The sequence below is a fragment of the Leptonychotes weddellii genome, chromosome 9 (genome assembly GCF_054177405.1).
Source record: "Leptonychotes weddellii isolate Sample4059 chromosome 9, ASM5417740v2, whole genome shotgun sequence".
Classification (NCBI taxonomy): domain Eukaryota; kingdom Metazoa; phylum Chordata; class Mammalia; order Carnivora; family Phocidae; genus Leptonychotes; species Leptonychotes weddellii.
This window is the reverse complement of record NC_138377.1, coordinates 101,614,530-101,636,086: the sequence shown is the minus strand read 5'-3', so window position 1 is coordinate 101,636,086 and position 21,557 is coordinate 101,614,530. Positions and strand designations below refer to the sequence as shown.

Genomic DNA, 21,557 nt, shown 5'->3' with positions numbered 1-21,557 from the left:
AAATTCTGCAGAATAAATGCAAAAAAAAAAAAAAAAAAGCTAGTGTTATTGTAACAATGGCTTATGGCTGCACCTTTTGTTTTCTACATGATTTAAGAGACTGGTATGTTTAAACAAAATTATTAGAGTAAAAGCTAGTATTAATGTAATTTTGGTTTTTAACTCCAAATCTTGTTGTCTACACAATTAACACTAATGCATTTATTTGTTTATTTATTTATTTATTAAGAGAGGGAATGAGCAGGGGGAGGGGCAGAGGGAGAGGGACAAGCAGACTCCCCGCTGAGTGTGGAGCCTGACATGGGGCTCGATCTCAGGACCCTGAGATCATGACCTGAGCCAAATTCACGTAACTGACTGAGCCACCCAAGCACCCTAACACTAATGCATTTTAAAGAATTATTAACTTATGTTTGGGGACATACAGTGTATAAAGATATAATTGTGTGATATCAACAACTGAAAGAAATGGGTAAGGACCTGTATATAGAGAGACTTTTTGTATGTCAGTATAAATTCAAATTAGAGTGTTACAACTTTAAGATGCTAGGTATAATTCCCATGGTAACCACAAAGAAAATAGCCATAGAATATACACAAAAGGAAATGAGAAAGGAATTTAAATACTTCAATCCAAAAAAAACCTCCAAATAAACATAAAAGAAGACAGTAAATTAGCATGAAATGAGTGACAAAAAGGCCATAAGTCATGTAGAAAACAAATAGAACACTGACAGAAGTAAGTCCCTACTTATCAGTAATTACTTTAAATGCAAATGATTTAAACTCTCCAAACAAAAGACAGAGATTAGAAAAAGGATAAAAACACATGATCCAGGGCGCCTGAATGGCTCAGTTGGTTAAGCCACTGCCTTCGGCTCAGGTCATGATCCTGGAGTTCCGGGATCGAGTCCCGCATTGGGCTCCCTGCTCGGCAGGGAGTCTGCTTCTCCCTCTGACGCTCCCCCCTCTCATGCTCTCTCTGTCTCTATCTCATTCTCTCTCTCAAATAAATAAATAAAATCTTTTAAAAAAACAAAACAAAACACATGATCCAACTATGTGCTTTCTATAAGAGACTCACCTGATACCCAAAGACACAGCAGGTTGATATCAAACGGATAAAAAAAGATGTTCCATGCAAATAGTAACCAAAAGAGAATAGGGGTGGCTATACTGATATCAGACTTTAAATAAATAAACTATTAATTAAAATAGACTTTAGGGCGCCTGGGTGGCTCAGTTGGTTGGGCGACTGCCTTCAGCTCAGGTCATGATCCTGGAGTCCCTGGATCGAGTCCCACATCAGGCTCCCTGCTCGGCAGGGAGCCTGCTTCTGCCTCTGACCCTTCCCCCTCTCATGTACTCGCTCTCTCTCATTCTCTCTCTCTCAAATAAATAAATAAAATCTTTAAAAAAATAAAAATAAAAAAATAAAATAAAATAGACTTTAAATCAAAAACAGGTTATAAGAGGGGCACCTGGGTGGCTCAGTTGGTTGAGCACCTGATCTTGATTTCAGCTCAGCTCATGATTTCAGGCTCATGGGATCAAGCCCATGTCAGGCTCCCCACTCAGTGGGGAATCTGCTTCTCTCCCTCTCCTGTGACCCCTCCCCCCACTCTCTCTCTCACTAAAATAGCTAAAATGTTTTTTAAAAAACAGGTTATAAGAGATAAAGACGGACAGGGTGTGTGTGTGTGTGTGTGTATATATATATATATATATATATATATATATATTATAGTCTGCATCTCCCTCTCCCTCTACCCCTCCCCTGCTTGTGCCTGTGCTCTCTCTCACTCTCAGATAAATAAATAAAATCTTTTTTAAAAAGGGGGGGCAGGGAGAGGGAGAAGTGGGCTCCCCACTGAGCAGGGAGCCCTACGTGGGGCTCGATTCTAGGACCCTGGGATCATGACCTGAGCCAAAGGCAGATGCTTAACCAATTGGGCCACCTAGACACCCAAATAAACAAAATCTTAAAAAAAAAAAAAAAGATTAAAGCCAAGGTAAACAAAATGAAGAATAGAAAAACAATAGAGAAAAGCAATGAAACCAAAAGTTAGTTCTTTGAAAAAAACAACACTGACAAACTTTTAGCTAAATAGACTAAGAAAAAAAGAACACTCAAATTAGCTAAAATCAAAAACGGAAGTGGGGACATTCTTACCAATTCTACAGAAATAAAAAGGATTATAAGAGAGTACTATGAAGGGGTGCCTGGGTGGCTCAGTCGTTAGGCATCTGCCTTCTGCTCAGGTCATGATCCCAGAGTCCTGGGATCGAGCCCCGCATCGGGCTACCTGCTCCGTGGGAAGCCTGCTTCTTCCTATCCCACTCCCCCTGCTTGTGTTCCTTCTCTTGCTATGTCTCTCTCTGTCAAATAAATGAATAAAATCTTAAAAAAAAAAAGAGAGAGAGTGCTATGACTATCGTACACCAACAAGTTGGATAACCTAGGTGAAATGGAAAAATTCTAGACACAAAAAACTTACCAAGACCAAATCATAAAAAAAAAAGAAAATCCAGGGGCACCTGGGTGGCTCAGTCATTAAGTGTCTGCCTTTGGCTCGGGTCATGATCCCAGTGTCCTGGGATAGAGCCCAGCATCTGGCTCCCTGCTCAGTGGGAAGCCTGCTTCTCCCTTTCCCACTCCCCCTGCTTGTGTTCCCTCTCTTGCTGTGTTTCTGTCAAATAAATAAATAAAATCTTTAAAAAAAAAAAAAAGGAAAGAAAATCTGAATAGACCTAGGACTAATAAGAAGATTGAATCAGGAATCAAAAATCTTCCAACAAAGAAAAGCCCTGGACCTGATGCTTTCACTGGTTATTTCCATGAAATATTAAAAGAAGAACTAATACCAATCCTTCTCAGATTTTTCCCAAAAATTACAGAGTAGGAAACACTTCCTAACTCATTTATGAGACCAGCATAACCCTGATACTAACACCACACAAAGACACTACAAGAGCAGATAGCTACAGACCAATATCCCTTATGAATACTGATGAAAAATCCTCAACAAAATATTAGCAAACAGAATTCAGCAGCATATTAAAAGGATTATAAACAAGATCAAGTGGGATTTATTCCTGGAATGCAAGGATGAACAACATAAAAAATCAATCAGTGTGATACTCCACATCAACAGAATGAAGAGGAAAAACCCACATGATAATCTCGATTGATGAAAAAAAGTATTTGAGAAAATTCAACACCCTTTCATGATAAAATCACTCAATAAACTAGGAATAAAAGGAAAGTATATTTACATAATAAAAGCCATGTATGAAAAAGCCACAGTGAACATCATATTCAATGGTGAAAGACTGAAAGCATTTCCTCTAAGATCAGAAACAAAGCAAGGGGGGGCACCTGGGTGGTTCAGTCAGTTAAGCGTCTGCCTTCCGCTCAGGTCATGATCCTGGAGTCCTGGGATCGAGCCCCCACATTGGGCTGTCTCCTCAGCAGGAAGTCTGCTTATCCCTCTCCCACTGCCCCTCCCCACCACTCGTTCTCTCTCGCGCACACACACCCATGCACATACTCTCTCTCTCTGTCTTAAATAAGTAAATTTTTAAAAAAATCTTTAAGAAAAAAATACTGGAGTTCTAGCCAAAGCAATTAAACAAGAAAAATAAATAAATGGCATCTAAATCAGAAAGGAAGAATTACAATGATCTTTGTCTACAGATTCTATAGATAATATAAGCTTATATTTTGAAAACCCTAAAATTCCACAAAACAAATGTTAAAACAAATGAATCCAGCAAAGTAGCAGGATAGAGTCAGTACACAAAAATCAGTTGCATTTCTATACACAAATAATGCACAATCTGAAAATGAAATTATAAAAACAGTTCCATTTACAATAGCATCAAAAACATTAAAATGTTAAGAATTAACCTAATCAAGGAGGTGAAAGACTTGTACAATGAAAACTACAAAACATTGCCGAAAGAAATTAAAGAAGTCAAGTACTTGGAAACATATCCCACGTTCATGAATTGGAAGAGTTAATACTAGTAAAATGTCAAAAGTGATCTACAGAGTCAATGCAATCCTATCAAAATCTCAGTTTCTTTTTTGGCAGAAATAGGGAAACTCATCCTAAAATTCATATGGAATCTTAAGGGACCCCAAATAAGCAAAATAATCTTGAAAAAGAAGATCAAAACTGAAGGACTCATGTTTCCTGATTTCAAAACTTACTACAAAGCTACAGTAATCAAAGCACTGTGGTAATGGCATAAAGACAGATATAGATCAATGGAATAGAAGAGAGAGCCCAGAAATGAACCCTCACACATGTGGTCAAATGAATTTTGATAAGGGTACCAAGACCATTCAATGGGAAAAAGGATAGTCTTTTCAATAAATGGTGCTGGAAAAATTGGGTATCCATATGCCAAAGAATGAAGATGGACCCTTATTTGACACTGTATACAAAAAATAATTCAAAATGGATCAAGGAAGGACCTTAATGTAAGACCTAAAACAGTCAAACTCAGAAGAGATCCTAGGACAGAAGCTTCATGACATTGGATTTAGCAATGATTTCTTGGATATAACACAAAAGGCACAGGTAAGAAAAGAAAAAAATAGACGAATTGGGCTTCATAAAAATTAAAAGATTTTGTGCATTAAAAGATATCCACACAGTAAAGGGTCAGCTCACAGAATAGGAGAAAATAGTTGCAAATCATATACCCAAACAGGGACTAATATCCAAAATATATAAAGAACTCCTGAAAATCAACAACAACAAGAAAGAACCAAATTAAAAAATGGGCAAAGAACTTGAATAGACATTTCTCCAAGGAACATATATGATTGACCAAGCACATGAAAAGATGTTCAACATCACTGATCATCAGGGAAACGCAAATTGAAACTACATGGAGATAACACCTCACACCCATTAGGATGGCTACTGTCAAAAACCCAGAAAATAAGTGTTGGCAAAGCTGTGGATAACCTGGAACCTTCATGCACTGTTGATGGGAATGGAAAATGGTACAGCTCCTGTGGAAAGCAGTATGAATCCTCAAAAAATTAAAAATAGAATTACCATATGGTCCAGCAACTCTGCTCTGTATATACCCAAAAGAATTGGATAGTAGGGTCTCAAAGAGATATCTGAGCCCCATGGTCAAGCAGCATTATTTATAATAGGTGAAACATGGAAGTAACCCAAGTGTCCATCAACAGATGGATGGACCAACAAAAGGTGGTATATAAATACTATGAAATATTATTCAGCCTTAAAAAGGAAGGAAATTCTGACACATGCCTCAAGGACATTATGCTAAGTGAAGCAAGCCAGTCACAAAAAAATAAATACTGTTATGATTCCACTGGTATGATGAACTGAGTGTCGTCAAAATCATAAAGACAGAAAGTAGGATGGTGGTTGCCAGGGTCTGGGGAGAGGGGAGAATGGGGTGTTATTGGTTAATGGGTACAGACTTCCAGTTTTACAAGATGGAAAGAATTGCAGGGGCAAATGGTGCTAATGGCTGCACAATGTGGGTGTTTTGAATATCGTTGAACTGTACACTTAAAAATGATGAAGTTGGTAAATATTATGTGTATTTTACCACAATTTTAAAAAAAGAAGAGGGGCAGGGCACTTGGGTGGCTAAGTCAGTTAAGCATCCAACTCTTGATTCGGGCTCAGGTCATGATCTCAGGGTCATGATATGAGCAGAGTGTGGGGCCCCTTGCTCAGTGGGAAGCCTGCTAGATATTCTCTCCCTTTCCCTCTGCCCCTCCCCTCCTTTCTCTAAAATAAATATATATTTTTAAAGATTTTATTTGTTTATTTGACAGAGAGAGCTATAGTGAGAGAGGGAACACAAGCAGGGGGAGTGGGAGAGGGAGAAGCAGGCTTCCCGCTGAGCAGGGAGCCCGATGCGGGGCTCGATCCCAGAACCCTGGGATCATGACCTGAGCCGAAGACAGACCCTTAATGACTGAGCCACCCAGGTGGCCCTATAAAATAAATAGATCTTAAAAAAAAAAAAAAATGAAGAGGAAGAGGAAGAACAACCTGGAGAACCCTGGGGACTACACTGTTTGACCACAGGCACCATGGGGTTCATAGAAGACCTTGGTGTGGGCAGATCTAGAAGGACAACTCAGTAATGATGAGAAGTGGAGAAAGAGCCTGGCTCCTGGGGAGAATGGGAGGAGACAGGCTGGCAGGAACAGAAGTCAGGCTGGAACGCACTGAGAAATTCCATGGCATGGTCACAGCAAGGCCATACTGCAGACATCACTAGGAATGACACTCTAGAAAGGTCATCAGAAATACAGCAGGCAAGCTGGAGTGCACGGGCCACCAGTCAGAAGCTGTGAGCAGAACGGACCTGAACTAAGGAGTAGCAGCAGAAATAGAAAAAAAAAGGGAAGGAGAAAGGAAGGGATGGATAGAGGGAGAAAAAGAGAGAGAGGGGCTGATGTAGTGAGAGAAGAAATAGTAGGCCTGAAGAAGAAAAAGGCAGAGCCCATCAAAGTTCGTCCAAAGTTCGTATTATTGCCAACAGAAAAGGCGTCCTTAGGAATAGTAATAAAACATCCCACACGTGCTCATCAAATCCTACTATCCTGAGGAGTTCAAAAGAGAAGCTGGTTATGTAATACAGTAAAAACATTTCTCCCTCTGCCCTTGTCCATTTACTAAATAAAAAGTGCCACAGAGCCTGCCCCGCTAGCAGTCCCCAGCATTCTAACTTGTAACAAGGTGACACAAAGTGTGTCTGGGGGCGGGGGGCACAGAGAGGGTGACACAGCACTCGAGAGAAGCCTGTCCAGGAATCCACAGACACCCCCTACCCCCAAAGAGGCTTACAGCCGAGCAGGGCCTAAGGGCAGGCAGCTGGGACAACGCAAGGAAAAGCAAAGAGTCTGGCGCCGAGGAACCGCATGCCGCAGAGAACGCGGTAAGGACACGCCAGGAGAAACAGTGAATCTGGGCTGGAGCCAGACCCGGAGCAGGCGTTAATGCCGTCATCCTGAAAGTGACGATGGAGCACAGAGGGATGCCAGCGAGAGAGCCACGTGGAGGTGAAACAGACAGAAGTGGCTGCGGAGTTGGGTCAGAGGCCTGGCCAATGCGCAGGTGCTAATGGACGCACCGCTAAGAATTCCCGCTAAGAAATGAAATTGCACAGAAACATTTGCTTGTCCACAAACTAAGGGGTAGGTAACCTGCAGTGTGTTGCCTCTCTGAGGCTGAGAAAAAGCACTGGGGTTGGTCTGCACCTGTTTCCAATTCCCTCCTGTAGCGGAGGCCCGCTGCTGGTCTGAGGTAACACCGCTTCCTGTCTTCTGCTAATCCGCCCGTGAGACGCTCCTGCGGGGATGAGCCTTGTGGTTCCAATTCACACACAGTGTGTCCCCATTGTCTGCTGCTACTGATGACAGGCACCTAAGGCCACCTGACACAGACGGTTTTCCGTGGCAACTGATAAAATGATAAAGATTTAATGTTGCTACGATCTTGCCAAGAGAACTGCCCCCTTTCCTGTATATGCAATGTTCTGCTCAGGCAAGGGTCTGTATCCATACTATTTCACCCCTCTTTCTCACACCCTCTCTGAAGCAGCATACTTTGGTCACCTCGCTAACAGTTAGCTAATAAACTTGACATACTCTCAAGAAAAAAAATTACCAAGTATATGAAGAAGTAGGAAAATATGACCCATAATGAGAAAAATAAGTAGGTAGAGACAGACCCAGAAACCACACAGATGATAGAATTAGTAGACAAGGACGTTAAAACAACTATTATGAATATATTCCATATCTTCCAGAAAGTGGACAAAAGCCTGAGCATAGTAAGAGACATGAAATCTATTTCTAAAAACCCAAATTTAATTACTGGATAAGAAAAATAGAATATGTCAGATTAAAAATATGCTTGATAGAATTAGCAGCAGACTAGACAATGAAGAATGATTAGTGAATTTGAAAACATAGTAGTAGAAATTATTCAAAATTAAGACAGAAAAAAGATAGAAGACCCAATATACATGTAATTGAGTTTCCAGAAGAAGAGAAGAGAGAGGGAGACACAGCAAATGGTTTGGAGAAATAATGGCAGCATAAAATTCCCAAATTTATGAAAATTACCAATAATTGCAAAAAACCTCAGTGAACCCCAAACAGAAAAAACGTGAAGAAAATTATACCAAGGGACATCATAATCAAAATGCTTAAAACCAGTGATCTTCAAGACACTCTACAAAATGAAAAGGCAATCCAGAACCTGAGAGAAGATATAAATTCAATGTCTAATAAATAGAAGTCTAATGAATTTATAAACATCATCAATAAAGTTAGAAAATGCAGTTAAAAATTTACAATAGCAATGAAAAATATAAGGTAGTTGAAAATAAATCTAACAGGGGCGCCTGGGTGGCCCAGTTGTTGAGCGTCTACCTTCGGCTCAGGTCATGATCCCAGGGTCCTGGGATCGAGCCCCACATCGGGCTCCCTGCTTAGCGGGGAGCCTGCTTCTCCCTCTCCCACTTCCCCTGCTTGTGTTCCCTCTCTTGCTGTGTCTCTATCAAATAAATAAAATATTTAAAAAAAAAAAAAGAAAGAAAGAAAATAAATCTAACAAAAGATGTGCAAAACCTTTATGTGGAAAATTATAGCACCTTATTGGAAGACACTAAGAAAACCAAACGGAGAGCAACACCATGTTCACTGATAGAAAGTTTCAATACTATAAAGTTGTTATTTCTTCCCAATTGATTTATGGCTTTATTGCTATTCGAACTGAATCCTAACAAAAATTTTACACACATAAAATTTAAAAAAATTTCGTAGTCAGATCCTATAAATCAATTAGGAAGACAACCAATCCAATAGAACATTTTTCAAAAATATGAGCAGGCATTTCACAGAAGAAAAAACACAAATGGCCCATTAAATTTATGAAAATATACTCAACCTTGTAAATAAAAAAGGAAATGCAAATAAAACCATAAATTACCATTTCATGCCCACTGGTGTGGAAAAAAAAATGAAAAGATTGACAAAATCCTGGTGAAATGTAACTATTAAACTGCTGTGGGACTAGAAACTAGTACACTCACTTTGAAGAACAAGTTTGCATTATTTGATGAAGGTGAACATTCACATACCTGATGATCCAGCAATTCTACTTCTGAAAACATGAGCAGAATATTCATAGAGCACCGTTTATAATAGCAAAGGAAAAAACAAAAGAAACAACCCAAATGCCCACTATAGTAAAATGAATAAATTGGGGCTCAATCATACAATAGAATATTGTAGTGAAATAAAAAACTATAGTTCCATGCATCAACATGGATGAGGCCAATTATATTTTCCAAAGATGGCCACCACAATATATCCCATCCCACATGCTCTTATGCTCTTCTCTCCTTCTTAGATGACGACATGAATATTAGATCTTTTGTTATAGTCCTACAGGTTCCTGAGGATTTGTTTACTTCTATTTTTGGTCTATTTTCTCAGACCAAAGTTGTTCAGATTAGGATTCCTATTGTTTTATCTTCCAGTTCACAGATTCTTCTGTCCCACTCTGTTCTGCTGCTGAGCACATCCGCTGAGTTTTTATTTTGGTTATTATATTTTTTAGTTCTAAAATTTCCATTTGGTTCTTCTTTATATCTTCTATTTCTTTGCCGAGAGTTTCTCTTTTTTCATGTTTCTAGTGTGTTTGCAATTGCTTGTTAAGGCATTTTATGATGGTTGCTTTAAAACATTCCTCAGATAGGAAATAAAAAAATACATAGAGAAAATGAAAACACAATGGTCCAAAATCATTAGGATGCAGCAAAAGTTGTTCTAAGAGGGAAGTTTAGAGCAATACATGCCTACCTACCTCAAGAAGCAAGAAAAAATCTCGATATAAACAACCTAACATTACACCTAAAGGAGCTAGAAAAAAACAACAAACAAAACCCAAAATCAGAAGAAGAAAAAAAATAATAAAGGTTAGAGCAGAAATAAATGAAATAGAAACTAAAACACACACACACACACACACACACACTAAAACAGATCAATGAAACCAGGAGCTGGTTCTTTGAAAAGATCAACAAAATTGATTAACCTTTAGCCAGACTCATCAAATAAACAAATAAACAAAATCAGAAATGAAAGAAGAGAAATAATGATGACACCATAGAAATACAAAAGATTGTAAGAGAACATTATGAAAAATTATATGCCAACAAATTGGACAACCTAGAAAAAAATTGATAAATTCCCAGAAACTTATAACTTCCCAAAACTGAACCAGGAAGAAATAGAAAATTTGTACAAACCAATTACCAGCAATGTAATTGGATCAATAATTTAAAAAACCTCAACAACAAAAGTCCAAGACCAGATGGCTTCACAGGCAAATTCTACCAAACATTTAAAGAAGAGTTAATACCTATTTTTCTCCAACTATTCCAAAAAATAGAAAAGGAAGGAAAACTTCCAAATTCATTCTATGAGGCCAGCATTACCCTGATACCAAAACCAGATAAAGACACCACAAAAAAAGAGAACTACAGGCCAATATCTCTGATGAATATAGATGCAAAAATCTTTGACAAAATATTACCAAACCAAATCCAACAATACATTAAAAAATCACTTACCGGGGTGCCTGGAGGCTCAGTCAGTTAAGCATCTGCCTTCGACTCAGGACATGATCCCAGGGTCCTGGGATTGAGCCCCACATTGGGCTCCCTGCTCAGCAGGGAGTCTGCTTCTCCCTCTCCCTCTGCTTGCCGCTCCCTCTGCTTGTGCTCTCTGCCTCTCTCTGTCAAATAAATAAATAAATAAAAATTTTTAAAAAATCACTTACCATGATCAAGTGGAATTTATTCCCAGGATGCAAGGGTGGATCGATATTTGCAAATCAATCAACATGATACATCACATCAACAAGAGAAAAGAGAAAAGGCATATGATCATTTCAGTAGATGCAGAAAAAGCATTTGACAAAGTACACCATCCATTCATTGATAAAAACCCTCAACAAAGTAGTTTAGAGGGAACATACCTTGACATAATAAAGGCCATCTATGAAAAACTGACAGCTAACATCATACTCAATGGTGAAAAACTGAGAGCTTTCCTCTAAGGTCAGGAATAAGACAAGAATGTCCATTCTCACCACTTTTATTAAACATAGTACTGTAAATCTTAGCCACAGTAATCAGACAAGAAAAAGGAATAAAAAGCATCCAGGGATGCCTGGATGGCTCAGTTGGTTAAAAGTGTCTGCCTTTGGCTTGGGTCATAATCCCAGGGTCCTGGGGATCAAGTTCTGCATCAGGTTCCTTTCTCAGCGGGGATCCTGCTTCTCCTTCTGCCTGCCACTCCCTCTGCTTGTGCTCTCTCTCTCTGACAAATAAATAAATAAAATCTTAAAAAAAAAACAAGCATCCAAATTGGTGAGGAAGTAAAACTTTCAGTATTTGCAGATGACACAATATTATATATAGAAAACCCTGAAGACTCCACCAGAAACTACTAGAACTGATAAATGAATTCAGTAAGGTTGCACAATACAAAATCAATGTACAGAAATCCATTGCATTTCTATACACTAATAATGAAGCAGCAGAAAGAGAAATTAAGAAAACAATTCCATTTACAGTTGCACCAAAAACAGTAAGATATCCAGGAATAAACCTAACCAAAGAGGTGAAAGACCTGTACTCTGAAAACTATAAAACATTGATAAGAGAAATTAAAGATAACACAAACATTCCATGCTCATGGATTGGAAGAACAAGTATTCTCAAAATGTCCATACTACCCAAAGCAATCTACAAATTTGATGCAATCCCTATCAAAACACCAACAGCATTTTTTCACAGAACTAGAACAAACAATTCTAAAATTTGTATGGAACCACAAAAGACCCCAAGTAGCCAAAGCAATCTTGAAAATGAAAAGCAGGGGTGCCTGGGTGGCTCAGTCATTAAGCATCTGCCTTCAGCTCAAGTCATGGTCCCAGGGTCCTGGGATCAGGCCCCGCATCAGGCTTCCTGCTCCGCGGGGAGCCTGCTTCTCCCTCTCCCACTCCCCCTGCTTGTGTTCCCTCTCTTGCTGTGTCTCTCTCTGTCAAATAAATAAATAAAATCTTAAAAAAAAAAAAAAGAAAATGAAAAGCAAAGCTGGAGAAATAACAATTCCAGATTTCAAGTTATACTACAAAGCTATATAATCAAAAAATAGTATGGTGCTCGCACAAAAATAGACACATAAATCAATGGAACAGGATAGAAAGCCCAGAAACAAACCCACAATTATATGGTCAAGTAATATTTGACAAGGGAAGCAAGAATATGTTGTGAGAAAAAGACAGTCTCTTTAATAAATGGTACTGGGAAAACTGGACAGCTACATGCAAAAGAATGAAACTAGACTGCTTTCCTACACCATACACAAAAATAAATTCAAAATAGATTAAGACCTACATGTGAGATCCGAAACCATAAAAATCCACAGAAGAGAGCACAGGCAGTAATTTCTCTGACATCAGCCATAGCAATGTTTTCTAGATATGTCTCCTGGGGCAAAGGAAACAAAAAAAATAAATAAACTATTGGGACTACATCAAAATAAAAAACTTCTGCAGAGCAAAGGAAACAATCAACAAAACTAAAAGACAAACTACCAAATAGGAGAAGATATTTGCAAGTGACACATCCAATAAAGGGTTAGTATCCAAAATATATAAAGAACTTATAAAACTCAACACCAAAAAAACAAATAATCCAGTTTAAAAATGGGCAGAAGACATGAACAGACATTTCTCCAAAGAAGACATCCAGATGGTCAATAGACACATGAAAAGATGCTCAACATCCCTCATCATCAGGGAAATGCAAATCAAAACTACAATGAGATACAACCTCACACCTGTCAGAATGGCTAAAATCAAAAACACAAGAAACAACAAGTGTTGGTGAGGATGTGGAGAAAAAAGAACCCCCATGCATTGTTGATGGGAATGCAAACTGGTGCAGCCACTGTGGAAGACAGTATGGAAGTTCTTCAAAAAAAATAGAAATATCCTATGACCCAGTAATCACACTACTGGGCATTTACCCAAAGGATATAAAAACACTAATTCAAAAGGATATATGCACCCCTGTGTTTATTACAGCATTATTATTTTTAATTAATTATTTATTTATTTAACTAATCTCTATACCCAATGTGGGGCTCAAACTCACAACCCTGAGATCAAGAGTCACATGCTCTCCAGACTGAGCCAGCCCTGTGCCCCTACACCATTATTTACAATAGCCACAAGATGAAAGCAACTTAAGTGTCCATCAGTGGATGAATGGATAAAGATGTGGTACACACACACACACACACACACACACACAGAGGAATATTATTCAGTCATAATAAAGGATGAGATCTTGCCATTTGCAACAACATGGATAGATCTAGAGAGTATAAAGCTAGAGGAAAATGAGCCAGTCAGAGAAAGACCAACATCATATGATTTTACTCATATGTAGAATTTAAGAAACAAAATAAATAAACAAAAGGGGGGAAAGATAAAACAAACACTCTTAACTATAGAGAACATATGGTTACCAGAGGGGAAGTGGGTGGGGGATGAGTGAAAGAGGTGAAGGGGATTAAGAGTACACGTATCATGATGAGCACTGGGTAATGTATAGAATTGTTGAATCACTACATTTTACACCTGCAACTAATATAACACTGTATGTTAACTATGCTGGAATTCAAATTTAAATTTAAAAAATTTCAGAAAAACAAAAACAAACCAGCAAAAACCTTCCTTAGATAATTGTTGACGCTTCTGTCTTCTTGACATTAGCATCTATTCATTGTCTGTTTTCAGTGTGAGACTTTCCTGATTTTTGGTATGACAAATAATCTTCTACTGAAACCTGGGCATTTTAGGTATTATGTTATGAGACTCTGGAAATTATTTAAACCTTCCATTTTGACAACTGCTCCAGAAGAGAAAGAGAGATGCTACCTCATTACTGCAAGGTGGGAGTAGAGTTCCAGGTTCCTCACTCAGCCTCTCTATTAGTCAGCTAGGAAGAATACCACAGAATGGGTGGTTTAAACAATATACATTTATTTTCTCACAGTTCGGATGCAGGAAGTCCAAGATTAAGGTGTTGGTTCCTTGGTGAGACCTTTCTCCTTGGCTTGAAGACAACCTACCTTCTCACTATGTGCTCACATGGTCTTTTCTCTGTGGACACATCCCTAGTGTTTCTTTTTCTTCTTGTAAGGACACCAGTCCTATTGGATTAGGGCCCCCTTATGACCTCATTTAACTTTAATGACCTCCTTAAATGCACTGTCTCCAAATACAGCCATATTGAAGGATTAGGGCTTCAACTTGCCACTGGGCAGGGAGGGGAAACAATCCAGTTTATAATAGTCTCCACTGATCTTGAACTAGGAGTACTACTTGTTACTGAGGGAAGGGCATGGGAGTTCTGGCTCCCACTGCACCTCCATTGCTAATGCCCTGGCTGTAAGGGGCAGGTAAGTCTTACTGCTCCCCACATGGCCTTCATTTACACTGGACTATTAAGGATAGTAGTAAGCTCTGGAGTGGAAAGAGGAGATATAATTTGGGAGGAGACAGAAGAGGCTTCAGGGAACTGGGAATGTTTTATTTTTTAGTTGGGTAATAGGTATGTGGGAGTTAATTTTGTTATTATTTAAACAATACATATATGTTATATAAGGCATACTCTCTTGTATACATGATATATTCTATAATTTAAAAAGTAAAAAAAATAGAAAAATCCCCACCCCCCCAAAATAGAAAAACCCAACCACAACAAAACAGAAATATGGTTTCTTAGACTATTTATAATGGATCTATTCAGGATCTGAATAACATTTTTCCAAAGAAGACATACAGATGGCCAACAGGTATATGAAAAGGTGCTCAACATCACTCATCATCAGAGAAATGCAAATCAAAACCACAAAGAGATATCACTTCTCATCTGTTAGAATGGCTATTATCAAAAAGACAAGAAATAACAAGTATTGGCAATGATATGGAAAAAAGTAAGCCTGGGGCACCTGTATGGCTCAGTCATTAAGCGTCTGCCTTCAGCTCAGGTCATGATCCCAGAGTCCTGGGATCGAGCCCCACATCAGACTCCCTGCTCAGCGGGAAGCCTGCTTCTCCCTCTCCCTCTCCCCCTGCTTGTGTTCCCTCTCTCACTGTCTCTCTCTCTGTCAAATAAATAAAATCTTTAAAAAAGAAAAGAAAAGAAAAAAGTGAGCCCTTGTGCACTGTTGGTGGGAATGTAAATTGGTGCAGCCGCAATGGAAAGTAGTGTGGAAGTTCCTCAAAAAATTAAAAATAGAACTACCATTTGACCCAGAAATTCCACTTCTGGGTACTTATCTGAAGAAAACAAAAACATTAACTCAAAAAGATATATGCAACCCCATGGGCATTGCAGAATTATTAACAACAGCCAAGACATGAAAGCAACCTAAGTGTCCATCAGTGGATTAATGGATAAAGAAGATATGGTGTATATGTACAATGGAATATTATTTAGCCATAAAAAAGAATGAAAGCTTGCCATTTTCTACAATATGGATGAAACTTGAGGATATTTTCCTAAGTGAAATCAGTCAGACAGAGAAAAACACATACCATATGAACTCACTATATGTGGAATCTAAAACAAAAAACAGACAGAAAAATCAAGCTCATAGATATAGAGAACAGATTGGTGGTTACAAGAGGTGGGGACTGAGGGGGTGGACAAAATGGGCAAAGAGAGTCAAAAGGTACAAACTTCCAGTTGTAAATAAGACCTGGGGACTTGTACAGCATGGTGACTGTAGTTAATAATACTGTTTTGTATATTTGGAAGTTGCTAAAACAGATCTTAAGAATTCTCACCACAACAAAAAAATTCATAACTCTGTATGGTGATGGATGTTAACTAGACTTATTGTGGTGATCATTTTCCAATGATGATGTGCTAAGGTATATCAGCCAGGAACTGTGGCTCTGTTGGGGAGTTGCAGGTCCTGTCCTACACAGCCTGCCCAATGAGTAGGTGGCAAAGACCTGCCTATCCACTAGGGTGAGGGAATAGCGTGAGCCACCACTCAGGAGTACACATGGTCACTGTCCATGGGAATGGTGGCCAAGGCCAAGGAGATGGGATTTTCCAGAGAGGACTGTCAACCCCCACTCTAAGGCCACAGGTCCTGGGATGGGAATCCTGGCTGGACTGTAGCTCAGAGCCAAGCTTGGAGTGTTTATGTACCCCAGATTCAGGCTGAGTCCCTAACAGCTGAGAACCTACCTACAATGAGGGAAACATATCTGGGTACCATTTTAGACATCAAACATGGGATGGGTGGGAGCAAACCAGAGTGACCAGGGTGGCAAGTGGCCCATACCTTCCCCCTCAGAGTGGCTGAAAGGGCAGTTATCCCAGCCCCAGTACATCCTGGGGATGGGTAAGTGCAGCCAATTCACAGCTGATGGTAACTTGGAACCTCTGTCTGGTTGTACAAGTGGGCCAAATAGATAGTCCCTTAGGAATTTTATTATTATGAAATATTCCTCTTTTCCTCATAATACTTCTTAAAGTCTATATTTCTTTTTTTAGGATTTATTTATTTATTTGAGAGAGAGAGAGAGAGAGCACTCGGGGGGGAGGGTTAGAGGGAGAGGGAATCCTAAACAGACTCCCCACTGAGCGTGGAGCCCAACACAGGGCTTGATCCCACAATTCTGAGATCATTACCTGAACTGAAATCAAGAGTCAGATGCCCAACCAACTGAGCCACCCAGGCACCCTGAAGTCTATATTTCTGATATTAATATATCCATATCATCTTTCTTTGGTTAATGTTTGAAGACATACTGCTCTATGACCTTTCACTTTGATTTTCTGTGTTTTTCTATTTAAAGTGAGCCTTTTGTCAACAGCAGGTATGAATTTTTTTTTATCAAATCTGATAATCCTTGTCTTTTAATGGTGTATTTATACTATTTACATTCATTGTAATTACTGATACAATTGGGTTTATCTTGCTATTTGTTTTCTACTTATTCTTTGTACTTTTATTCCTTTTTCACTTTCTTTTGGGTTAATCAAGTTGTTGTTGTTGTTGTTGTTGTTTTATTCCATTTTGTTGGAATATCGGGTTTTTTTAATTAAAAAAAATTCTAAGTCAGCTCCATGCCCAGCAGAGCTTAAACTCACAACCCTGAGATCAAGACCTGAGCTAAGATCATGAGTCAGAGACTTAGCTGACTGAGCCATGCAGGTGCCCCTTGACTATTAGCTTTTTAATTGTATCTTCTTCTATTATCATTTTAGTGATCATCGTAGAGATTGCAACATGCATTCTTATTTCAATTTATTTTTTAACTTTTTAAAATTTTATTTATTTTTAAGTAATCTCTACACCCTACATGCGGTTCTAACTCACGACCCTGAGATCAAGATTTACATGCTCCACCAACTGAGCCAGCCAGGCATCCCCTTATTTCAATTTACTTTAAATTAATACTTTTTCAGTTGGTACTTAATGTAATAACCTTAGAACACTTAAGTCCATTTAGTCCCCTCCCATCTTTGGTACTATTGTTGTATATTTTTATATTAAATTATTATGAGATATTGTTGTTATTGTAAGTAGTCAATATTAACTTATAATTGTATACATGCTTACCCTTTACCATGCTCTTCATTCCTTTCTGCAATTCCATCAGAGATCATTTTCTTTCAGCCTATGGAACTTCCTAAGAATTTCTTGTAGTACACATGTCTATTACTGACAAGCCAAATTCTTTCAATTTTTGTCATCCAAACACATTTATTCTGCTTTCATTTTTGAAGGATATTTTGCTGGGCATAGAATTCTAAGATGACAGGGTTTTTTTCTTTTAGCTCTTTAAAGATGTCATTTTATTGTCTTCTGGTTTCCATAGTCAGCCATCAACTGTATTGTTTCTATTCTGTCTCTCTCTGCTTAAAAATATGGTTGCTTTTAAGATTTTCTGGTGTCTGAATTTTCAAAAACTTAACTGTGATGGGCCTATGTATAGTTTTCTTTATACTTATCCCGCTTGGAGCTCACTGATATTCTTGAATCTGTGGCTTGGTGCCTTTCATCACATTTGGAAAATTCTCAGTCATTACGTCTTCAAATATTTCTTCTGTCCTATTCTTTTTCCTTTCTCCTTGTGAGATTCAAAACACATGTTAGGGGAGCCTGGGTGGCTCTGTAGTTGCACATCTGACTTCGGCTCAGGTCATGGTCCCAGGGTCCTGGGATCGAGCCCCGTGTTGGGCTCCCTGCTCAGCGGGAAGCCCGCTTCTCCCTCTCCCACTCACCCTGCTTGTGTTCCCTCTCTCGCTGTCTCTCTGTCAAAAAAATAAAATTTAAAAATCTTTAAAAAAAAATGTGTTAGACCTTTTGAACATGTCCTACACATCTCTTATGCTCAGTTCTGTTTATTCCTTTATTTCAATTTGGATAATTTCTATTGGCTGGTCACTAATCCTGTCTGCTGTATACAGTCTTCTGTTAAACCCATCCAATGAGTTCTTTTTTTTTTTTTTTTTAACAATAATTTTTTTAGGGACGCCTGCATGGCTCAGTCAGTTAAGTGTCTGCCTGTTGCTCAGGTTGTGATCTCAGGATCATGGGATCAAGCCCCACATTGAGCCCCACATTGGGCTCCCTGCTCAGCAGGGAGCCTACTTCTCCCTCTCCCTCTGTCTGTCACCCTCCCTGCATGTGCTCTCCCTCTCTGTCAAATAATAAAATCTTAAAAAATAATTATTATTATTAAAAAACATTTATTTATTTATTTATTTATTTATTTATTTATTTATTTATTTATTTTAAAGACAGTGCATGAGCAGGGGAGAGGAGCAGAGGGAGAGGGAGAGAGAATCTTCAAACAGACTCCCCACTGAGTGTGGTGCCTGATGTGGGGCTTGATCCCAGGACCTGAGATCCTGACCTGAGCCAAAACCAAGAGTCAGGTCCTTAACCAACTGAGCTACCCAGGTGCCCCCCAGTGAGTTCTTAATTTCAGATATCCTATTTTGCAGCCTTGAGCTCCAATTTTTCATTTTTATAGATTCAGAATTTCTGTTTCCACAGTCTTGGGTCACCTGGGTGGCTCAGTCAGTTAAGTGTCCAACTCTTGATTTCAGCTCAGATCATGATCTCAGTGTTATGAATTGGAGCCCCACATCATGCTCTGCACTGGGCATGGAGCCTGCTTAAAATTCTCTCTCTCCCTCTCCTTCTGCCCATCCCCCCTCCCTCTCTTAAAAAAAATACTGTCTTTTCGCCCATTTTACCCATCTTTTCTTCTATTCTCTTCAACACATTAATCTTACTTATTTTAAAGCCCTTATTTGCTAATCCAGTATCTAGAACGTCTCTCAATCTATTACCTCTTTTATCTTTTAATTTTGTGTCACTTTTTCCTACTTCTTCATATATCTAGTAATTCTTTTTTTTTTATAACTAAAGAACATTTCTTCATTTTTCACTAAGACTTTATCTTGAGCATGTAACTAAACTGTCACTACCCCCCTACCCCAACCTGAAGAAGGGTTAGTACAGTGAATGTTAGAAAGCAGATATGAACAATTTGAAGGACTGGAAACAAGATTAACTGACAAACAACTTCCATCTAAATTATCATAAAAATGTTTAAGTAAAAAAAAAAAAAGGGAGGGGAAGGGGGCAATGGGGGTTTCAGATTGAACAAGATCCTCACATTTCATCTAATACATTCAATCCTGGCTAGAGTATACCAAAATGGAAACAGGATTACTATAATACAGAACTTCCACTAGAGCACACTGTACACACCTGTGTTCCAAGCCCACCTCCATCCCCCTACTGCTTCTAACTCAACTATTTCCCGGCCTGTTGGGCCTGCCGATGAAGGAGCACATAGATCTTCTCTTTAATCCAGTGTTTGTTATAGGGCTGGTATGTCTGGGTATCAGCTCGGTAAACAAGGCAGCTGAGGTCTGCCAGATCGTCAATAAAATCAAAAAACTGACTGATATCATATGTGATAGAGGGGCTGTTGGGATTCATTCTCTTCAGATGTTCTTCATACATTTCACAAACACCTTCCATGCATTCATTCACAGATTCATAGTCAGCATAAGTTCTGCCTCTGGCCTCTTGGTAGGCTGTACCAGCAAAATGGTGTGAGACATTGCACCAAACTCTCTCGCTGCAGCTGCTGTGGACACCGCTGCCACGCACGGGCTTAGCCGCAAAGCCGCCAACAGCCAATCCCCCTATCTAGTAATTCTTGATTGTACTTGCTACACTTTAGAATCTGTGAATCTTATTATCTTCCTCTGACAAGTATTAGGTTGTGTTCTTTAAGCATTTAAATTACTAGTGGGTCAAGGACGCCTGGGTGGCTCAGTTGGCTAAGCGTCTGCCTTCAGCTCAGGTCATGATCCCAGGGTCCTGGGATAGAGTCCCACACATGGCTCTGGGCTCAGTGGGGAGCCTGCTTCTGCCTCTCCCTCTGCTGGCTGCTCCCCCTGCTTGTGCATGCTCGCTCTCTCTCTCTCTCTGACAAATAAATAAGTAAATAAAATCTTAAAAAACAAAAAAAATTACCAGTGGGTCACCTTCACCTGTAGAGACTTGGTTTTAGGCTTTCTTAAGGTGGTCATCTCAGTTTTGCCCTTTCTCATACAGTTTACCCTTTCCTTAGGGTATATAGCCTTTCTGGAATCCTAACTGAAGCCCTGGTATATTCACCAAGATCACTCCCCTTTGCCTGGGCCTGAATTTTAAAATCTCCCCAGGACTGTTTGGCCTCTGAAGTCTTCCCAGCTTTCCAGCTTCTCTGGAAGCTGTTCTGGCTTCTCTGGCTGTTCTCTGCCAAACTTTTAAAACCTCACCCTGAACACGTGCAGGTTGGGAGTTGGCCAAGGAACTAAAGGGGATTTTTACAAAGATTTTTGTATCCTACAATCCAAATCCAATTTTATGTATGTGTGTATATATATATCCCCCCCCCCCCCAGTGAGATACTCACTTCCTGCTTGGTCCAACTCCCTGAACCTCATTTGGCCCTATACCTCATTTGGGGAAAAAGCCTCAGGGGGAAGGCTCGGTAAATGTAGGGCTTACCTTGTGTGCCCTCTGTCCATCAAATTTCATGGCCAGCCTACACAGGCTGCTGTCGAGTGCCTGCAAACTGTTGTTATATATTTTTTGCTTGGGATTTATAGTTGTTTACCAAAGAAGATTCAACCTAAAACCATTGACCTCTGCCATGACAGGAAGTTCCTCCCTTTGGGATTTAAGAAGCTGAGGCTGAGTAAGTTGAAACGGTGAGTATCAAAGAGGCCACGAAGCTATATCTGAACTCAGAGGTCATGCCCAGCAAGCTAAAAGATGAAGTAGAAACAGTGAATTTGTAGAAGCTATGAGGAAGAGAAAGCTGAACATATGGGGGGTGGAGGGTGTGGCAGAA

The 21,557-nt window shown here is 39.3% G+C and overlaps 1 pseudogene; it reads right to left on the bottom strand.

Moving 5' to 3' along the window:
* Positions 1–19,547: 19,547 nt before the first annotated feature.
* On the bottom strand, positions 19,548–20,345 carry LOC102738740 (enhancer of rudimentary homolog pseudogene; annotated as a pseudogene).
* Positions 20,346–21,557: the final 1,212 nt, after the last annotated feature.